Source organism: Camellia sinensis, chromosome 14 (genome assembly GCF_055761805.1).
Source record: "Camellia sinensis isolate YWXY chromosome 14, ASM5576180v1, whole genome shotgun sequence".
Taxonomy (NCBI): domain Eukaryota; kingdom Viridiplantae; phylum Streptophyta; class Magnoliopsida; order Ericales; family Theaceae; genus Camellia; species Camellia sinensis.
In genome coordinates this window covers 91,480,586-91,490,121 of record NC_138974.1, presented here as the reverse complement: position 1 = coordinate 91,490,121, position 9,536 = coordinate 91,480,586, and positions in this window count along the sequence as shown.

The following is a 9,536-nucleotide window of genomic DNA, read 5'->3' as shown; positions in this document are numbered from 1 at the left end:
ACAAATTTGTTGAGACCCAATGATAGTGTCCAAAGTCTTTGATCCTCTGTTCCAAAGACCAATGGTAGCCATAGTACACTTGAGTTCTTTCTCTTTCTTGATCATTAGTTCTTCCAAAGCAACTTGAGACATCTCGAGAGTTTCAATTTTTTCTTCATATGTTGTGTAGAGTTGCTGTAGCTCATTCCTCTCTATCTCACAAGTCAAGAGTTTTGCACAAAGAGCTTGTCGATCATTAGCTATCTTGATGGCATCAATCCTAGCCTCAGAAATCTCCTCCTTTAGTTTGACATTCTCACTTTCACATGCTTTGAGTTTCATAGTGAGTTTGTCATTCAATTTGGATAACTTTAGAGATTCCTTATACAACTTTTCGTAAGCTTGCTCAAGCTCTTCATCATCACTTCTAGAGGATTCATCATCAGTGGCATTCTCAGCTGGGCTCTTCGGATACTTTGTTCGCCCTTCAGTTTCAAAAGCTACCATGAAAGCAAGGAATTGTTTATGTCCCTCTTTGCCTTGATCTTCATTGTCACTTTCATCTTCATCAGATTCTGATTCATTATCCCAAGTGATGGCGAGGGCTTTCTTCTTCTTCAGACGAGTGGGGCATTTTGAAACAAAGTGGCCAAATCCTTGGCATTCATAGCATTGGAGTCTATCAGAGTTCCCTTGTATCTTTCCTTTCTCCTTCTTGGCTATAGAATTAATTTTGAGTTTATCTTTGCTTTTAGATTTATGAGTATTAGTAGATTCCAAAACATTAGGATTCATTTTCAAAAAGGATTTTTTAAATTGTTTAACAAAAGCAGCCGTAATCTTGGAATCTATCTCATAATCCTCATTTGAACCCTCTCCAACTCTATGAGCACTACTAAAAGCAATATCTTTTTGTTTCTTTTTGAAATTTCTATGTGCCTCATAAGTTTGGAAATTTCCAACCAACTGATCTAGCTTGAGGTTGTCAACATCTTGAGCCTCCTCAATAGCCATAACTTTTGGTTGGAACCGATGGGCAAGGATCTCAAAATTTTTCCCACAACTTTGGATTCTGGTATTTTTTCACCTAAATTGAAGTTGAAATTTACAATGTCACTCAACTTCGCATAAAATTCATCAAAGGTCTCACTATCTTTCATTGAAAGGTTTTCGAAACTAGAAGTGAGCCTTTGAAGTTTTGAGCGTTTCACCGAAGGAGTGCCCTCATGAATAGTTTGTAAGATATCCCAAACCTCTTTTGCGACTTCACAATTGCAAATACGACTAAACTCTTCAGGTGTGACAACGCAAAAGAGAGAATTGATAGATTTACTATTCCAGCTACTATTTTGGTAATCAATTGTGTCCCACTTTTCAATTGGTTTGGAAAAAGTTACTCCATCAACGGTAATTGTTGGTTTGGTCCACCCATTCATGACAGATTGTCAAACTTTTTCATCTATTGATTTCAAAAACGATCTCATCTGAGCTTTCCAAAAAGAATAATTGGATCTGTCAAGTAGGGGTGGTCGAACCATAGAATTTCCCTCACGAATTGAATCCATTATCACAAATCAAACAAGATCTCGTTCCAAAAGAATATTTTTTTTAAAAAAAATAGAACGACCCGCTCTGATACCAATTGAAAAATCTAGAAATTCCCTACATGTTGATTTGTGATTATGTATCAATTTTAAGTAGTAAATAACAATCCCGATCAAACAATCAAGATAAATCGACAAAACGATTTTACGTGAAAAAACCACAATTGGACACCTCCAATTGTGATAAAAAAATCACGGGCAACAGCCACAAAACAATTCACTAAAAAGATATAAAGGAATTACACAGGTATACTCTCAATTACCTAGCGAATCCACGCCTGAATTGAACCAACCTCTATGTGCTTCTTCCAATCCCGTCTTCACCTCGGAATTGTCTTGACGATGAGCCACTCTAGAATCCACCAAAGTTTCAGGCTCGAATTCTTCAGAATCCACTGAAGAACAACTCTATCTTTTTTTTAGAACAAACAAATAATCATTTGATGTATACTCTTTAAACCATGAGTTGAATATTCAATCAAAACATCAAAGAAAACTAGCAAAATATCCCCAGATATAAACCTTAGAACCCAAAAAAAGATCTGGAGAAGTTCACTGAGTTTTGGGAGAAAACCAACTACTTATAGAAAACCAAAATAATCCTAATTTTGGAAGAAAACCAATTCCTTATAGAAATCCAAGAATCTGTGTTCGCGGGGTCCGCTCGAGCGTGGGAATTCCCGCTCGAGTGGAGGCTTCAAAATTGTGTGATTCATAAAGGCTTCACATTCGAGCGGAAGTTTCTACGCTCGAGCGGATAATCACACCATCCAGTACTTTTTCAGGCGAAGTAGAGATGCTGTGAGCTTGCAATCCCCGCTCGAGCGTCACTTATCCCGCTCAAGCGGGACGACCAAAATTAGAAAATCTGAAAAACTAGATCCTATTAAAACCTCGGTTTAGATCCATGGAAATTGTCAAAGGCACGATTCGAGTTGGATTCGCATCTAATAAACTTATAGCCTCACTGAAATAAAAGGTGTGAAAACAAATACAATTGAAAGGAGTTTTGTCAAACAGAATTGCCAAGAATAAAATCTAACAAGTACATATAGACCATTTGACTTTATTTTTCGTTGATTTTGTCCTTGACTTCGAGAATGTCTCGATTGGTGCTATAGGTAGCATTTTGATGTGTGTACATGGGAGGATAATGTTTTAAGGGTGAATTACACTGACACCCTTGAGTTTTTTTTTATTTAATATAGATTTTTCTTTACATTTGAGAAATTATATTTTTCTTTTTAAAATTTATAATCTCATTATAAATTATCTACTGAATTGTTAGTGTCATATCTTAAATTTTTTAAATGACCATCTTACATTTTTTCCTACTATTTTTTTCTTCCTATCATCATAACTATATTTTATAATTTTTTATCATTAAATTATATATGAACATATTCTTATTGAGTGATAATATATAAACATAAATTTTATACAGAATTTTCAAACACAGTGATATAACTTAAGGGTGACCTTTAACTTTAAAACAAAATACCCATAAACATGATTTATATTTACAACAATATCACTATTACAACATTTTTATACTATTTTTTGTATAAATTTTTACATATTAACATAATTTATCATTTTTATTTCCACCATTATATTTAGATTAAATCAATTTAAAGGATTGGGCTTCCCTCTAGTCCGACTAGAGGGTATTGTTGAGCCTATGGGGGCCCACCATGGGTTCCGTTTCGATAATCCGAACTGTTCAATGCGTAAAACCCGTCGAGTACTATATGCTTGTAAAATATTACGTTGATCGAATATCAATAGCTACCTCATTGGATCAAATTTCTGTCAACCGTTTATTTTTTCACCGTCTATTTTTTTTTATACAAAACTGATTTGATCACATAACTATCAATATCTGATCAACGTGATCTTTTTAAAGTATAGAGTACTCGATGAGTTCTACACATTGACGATTCAGATTATCGAAACGGAGACCCATAGAGACCCTAATTTTTCGCAAGTTATATTTATTATTATCACTTTATTTTATTTTTCACTTTATTAATTGTGTGGTTACATGAGAATTTAATGAGATATTTAATTAATTTAATGTGATATTTTAATTATATATAATCAATTTAAATATTTATATATTATTATATATATAAAAGGTGTTAAATATATATATTGATCTTATATTTATATATGTTATATTTATGTTGTTTTTATATAATATTATATAATATATCAATTAGATTATAAGTGATAGAGCCCACTAAGAGAAAGGGGAAAAAAAAAGAGAAAAGCAATAGCCACGAGAGAGACAGAGAGAGCGCAGCCGTGTGTGTGTGTGCGAGCAGCCGTGAAAGAGAAAAGAGAGACGGTAGGGGAGAAAAGGAAGAAAGAGGTTATGGTTTTATTTTGGTGATTTTATTAATTGTTCAAGTAATTTTTTGATGTTTAAAAAAATATAGTGAATGCAAAACTCACTTTTCTTAATGTATGTTTAATTTGTTACTTTTATATATTTATATTTATTTGATATTAGTTTGATTTTGTATTTACATAAAGATGATAGATTGATTTTAATTATTTTGATTAGTTGTGTATGTCAGGTTTATGATTTTTATATGTATTTATTTTATGGTTGTAATCACACTCATAGTTATATGAAATTAAAATAAACTTAGAATCCATAGATAAATTCCTTACACTCCACCATGACTCCATGGATTTGAGTGTTGGTGAAAAAGAGTGTATATATAAAAAAAAAAGTGAGGATTATGAGATTTATTTGAATGTCTTAAGTTTGGCATTGTTTTTTTTTTTTCATGAGTAGATGAGAGATTGTGTATATATATATTGTTGTCTCGTTCTCAAAAGTAGACGAGTGCTTTGATTTACGCGCGTACCATCCGGTGAGTGTGGGTCAAACTCGGAACGATATTCCCGTGCAAGTTTGGCTTCGGAACAGTGTTAGGTATACGGGAGGCACATGGAATATATTTGTAGGCCGGAAGTGAAGTGCCAAAGTGGTGGAGTTAAGGTACAAATAATTAAATATGAGTTTATTGGTATAGTGTGAATTGTATTGATTTGTACATCTTGAAAAATAGTAAACGATTTTGATAAATTATTAAATTTGGGTAGAGGTGTGTATATGTAATTCTAGACAACTTTTGTGTTTTAACTTTTTACTAAAAAGATCGATAAGAACTTGTAATCGGATGATCTTATGTACAATAGTTTTTGTTCATTTTAGTAATACAGATTTTAGATGCTGTTTTAACCCATGAAACGAGCTCATTTTTATTGGTTTCATTCAAATTGAAGTAAAACATGATTCTGAACACTTTTTGTGTTTTGAACTTTTTCAAAAAAAATCATCTTAGGGCAGTTTCTTTTCATTTTCAGGTTTAGATTTTTCGATTGAATTCCATCTAGATTCTTTTATCAAGTTTTTCTCTCAACTTGTTCAGTTTCTACTAAATTCATTCGCTTTGCCTTTTAAAAAACTTGATTCTGTACAACTTTTGTTCTTTGAGTTTTGGTTAATTCAAATGATTTAAGCATGAAGCGGTACATTTTTTTAATTTTTCAACAAGTTACTTATGATTAAATTATACTAACTTAATTTTTTTTTTTTGTGTGCAGAATGGTGGGTCTTACTAACTTTTCATGCAGGGCTCTCCCACCATATTTTTATTTTTATTTTGTTTATTTTATACTCAATTTATATTTAATTGTGTACAGGCAAGAAACTAAATGCCACCGTATATCAGAAAACTACCCCTTCGTCTTAGTGCGAGTGGAACTACTTGTCTTGTCGTATAATAAGAATTAAATGTATTTTTATTTGTATCTGGAGGACACGAGGGTGTCAAACATTTGTACTCATACTAGTATACTTATATACTAACCCGTTTTGTCTCTTGGCATTTCGGGTGCGTTCTACTTGAGTGCAGTCGAACTTCGTTTACAGGATTAGTTGGGGCTACGGTGGTGACGAAAAATAAGTATGGTTGTTAAGCATGTCTTTCGAATTTCTTGTGTTTTCTTTAGTTTAGGGTTGAGATTACCAGAACATCTGATGGTATTGTACTTTCTTAGTCTCACTATGTTGAGAAGATACTTGAGAAATTTAAGAAATCAGATACAAATGTGTCTAGGACACAGGTACACCTGAGTCTACATTTGACCAAGAATAATGGTAAAGAGTATCTCTCAGCTAGAATATTCTCAAGTCATTGGAAGTTTGATGTATCTGATGAGTTGTATATGGCTAGATATAGCTTACTTTGTTAGTAGGCTTTACATACATGAGTAATCCGAATGCCACTCATTGAAGGGGCATTATGCGGGCGTTAAGTTGTCTACGCTACACCCGGGATTATGAGCTACATTATAGCAGATACCCAACGGTACTAGAAGGGTATAGTGACGCTAATTGGATATTGTGGACTCGCATTTTTCCCGCTCCCCGCCTTTCGAAAAGGGTTTGAAAAGAAGGTCTCACAGTTCGGACTCTCGTGGTTCTGAATCTAGTTTCACAAGTGCAATGTGAAACTGATAAACACCAAAGAGTCCAAATCAGGCAAATCTTTTTGAAAAATCAATTTTAAATCAAAATAATGCCAAAATTGGACTTTTTTGCCAGATACAGAGTCGCCACCTAAATATTTTTTTTTGGAGAAATTTAGGAAACCTTGACTCGTGCCAAAGGCCACGTGTTCGTCATCACCAAAGTTGCCTCGGCTTGGGAACTTGGGTACGAGGAGGGAAGGTCATGAACTGAGCACCTCCACTCATCTGATCAAAGATCGGCCTCTACTAATCATAATATGATGTGTTTGTAAATATTATGTGTTCTTGTTCCGGTTATTAGACTAATATTACTATGTGATGCGCATAAGCAAATATAGACTACATCGCAAGAATTGGGACATTTCAAGTCATGTTTATTTTGCGAAAATGGTTTGAATTTGCCACTCTCAAGTGGGCTTAAAGATGCGGATTTGCTACCAAACATAGTGGGCTTAAAATAGGATTTTGTCACGACAAAGTGGGCTTAAACACATACATTTGTTAAGTCATTCCAATTCAAATAACAAAGCCTTCATCCACAGGCATTCATGTAGTTTAGCATTTAAGCACATAGCCTCATGGCAAGCATGCGAATCATGGCAATATGGCAATCACACTCATGTAAGTATGCTAAAGCATAAAAGCTTACCGAGTACTCCAAGCCAAAACAAAAACTAGTTAGAAAGATGCATGATCCTAACTATACAAGATGTCTAATGCAACGTATGCACCGAATGCAATTAATAGGCTCGACTACTAATATGGCATATGAAACAATTTGAACAACATGCGTTTAAACACGTATTCAAAGAAGTATTGAAATAACGATGCAGTTTGAATGATGCGCCGAACTCCGGTGCATGCAAGACAAATGAATGAATGCAAACATGCATGCATAAGGCATGCTAATTGAAACTGTCCTTAATCTAACCATCAAAAGCGATTAAATAAAAGGGAGATAGACGTAAGGTTGGAAGACATGCACATACGCACGCACACTTATTACAACATTACGTCCTTGCGAATGAGGGTCCGAATGAATAAGCTAAGCAACTTACTACGCTAATTATTACAACACTTGAAATGAATTAACTAACTATTCTAAGCTAATTAATTATTATAAATCGGGATCGAAGAACTAGTTACACTAACTAATTAATTACAACACTTGCATGAATTAGCTACAACTAACTAGCTAAGCAAAGAAACTAAATGGCCTCGAGGGGCGAGGGACAAATGCATGCTCGGTTGGTTTTTTCCCGAAAATGCCACTACCTCACTGCTGTAAGGCTCTGTTTGCACACTTGAACACCAAAGAAGCTACCAACTTCCCGAACACCTCTGCTCCCCTTTTCCATCACATTGGGAAACTTTCTTCATTAATGGCCGGTCGGCTACCCCTTCCCTGAACTTCTTTTTTTACTGCAACAGAGAGCAAATAGAGGCAAAATAGTGTATTCTCAAGGAGTGTTTGTACTGTTATGCTCCTTATCATCACACAAGTTCAAAGGAGTGTAATTCTTGGACCTCAAACCATCAACCAAGCAATTTCCATGCATGATGGCTAAGGAACCAAGCTTGTACAAGTTTAATGAGTGCACAAACAAGACCAAAACAACCACCACTCTATCATGCATGATCAAGGGTGATGGTGACCAAGGAAAGTGGCACATTTCATCACTTTGAGTATGAAATGTCCCATTTTTCTTGTATTCGAATTAACGTCCGATTCGAACACATGCAATGCAACACGAAAGATGCTTATCTTGCCTCTTTTACTTGTTCATTTTGTTTACTCGTTTTACATTACCGATCCATTCTTTAATCAGTTAAGTCCAAAAGTGAGTGTCCTCTAATGGAAAGATGGCTTAAACCACAAGTTACTTTGGGCATGAAAGAGGCATTACACTATTGATAATGAACCCCCTAAGGGATTAAACCATTAGGTGCAATACCTCAATTCCACACTTAAGCAAACATGTGGCTTAAAACCACTTTCAAAGCAAACAAAAGAGTGAAGAACGGAGGGAGGTTGCAGAGATTTTAAATGCTGAAATAAAGTGAAAAACAACACTAACACATGCTTTCAACTCAAAACAATGGTGCTCAAAGCATTAAAATACTAAGCTAGTGAAGGAAATTGTACTACAACCATGCAATACAAAGCTCAAATGAATTAACCAGCTCAAAACGGAGCCAAAACAGAGGCAAAAACATGCTAGATTTAAGTTAAGTAAGCTAGAAAAACATACTAACACATGACTCTAACTAGGTATGCAAACAAGACACAAGGAGGGGAGGCTAACCCCTCCAATTTTGGACTTCAAAAGTTGGTTTTTACCATTGAAAAACCTTTGAGATTTAGTGGTTAAAGGCCTAAAAAAATTTGTTTTCAAAGTGATGAAAAGATGGTACAAAAGCTTAACAAGCTAAAAAGCAAAAGGGGTGGACAACCCCATAACTCAAAAGAGCTCAAACCACCACTTTTAGGTCTCAAAAACAGAACTTTTTACATGCCAAAACCAGCCCCAAAATAGTTGAAAAATGTAGGAAAATAAGTATGCACAATAAGCTTAAATAAGGTAAGTGTTCTAGCAAAGCAAAATTCAACCACAAATTCAAGGTCAAACCTCATTCCAAAGCTCAAACAAGACTCCAAGGGACCTCAGCTCAATGGTGGTCAAGTTTGGTTAAGGGTTGGTATGCAAAAGTGCAGAGAAAACTAACTACAAAGCACAAAATATCAAGTGAGAGAGAGAAAGCTAGAAAGAGAGAGAGAGAAAGAGAAATTTTTGATCCAAAATCTTCTAACCCTCCAAAATGGGGGAGGCACCCCCCTATATATAGAAAATCAAGTCTTGAGCTTAGATACATCCTACCATACACGTGTATGAAGATTCAGCTCAGTGAGCAACAGTTGGTAAAAAATATCTGGAAAAAGAGACCAATGGCCGTCGGCCACCACTGGTAGTCGACAGGCATAAGTCATGGCCAACAGATCCCAGGGCTGGCCGACAGTTCACCCTCTTTTCCAGGCAAGAGGCAACAAGCTCTTGGCTCAAAAACATGCACAAAACAGATAAGGTTTAGAGGCTCAAAGACAAGGCGTTCCACCGAGGACTTCTGGCGCTCAAAACAAACACAAACAAGCACAATCATCGAGTGCACAAATGATGACGTCCAAGTCTACAGATATATGATATCTGATATAAATGGGGTGTCTACAGATATCTGATATAAAGGACTTCAAATCCACTAGTGGTTATGTGTTTACCCTCGGAAGGGCAGCCGTGTCTTGGAAATCATCCAAGCAAACGTGTATATTGAGGCCAACGATGGAATCTGAGTTTATTGCTTTGGATAAAGAAACTGAAGAAGCTGAATAGCTTTGCTAGTTCGTTG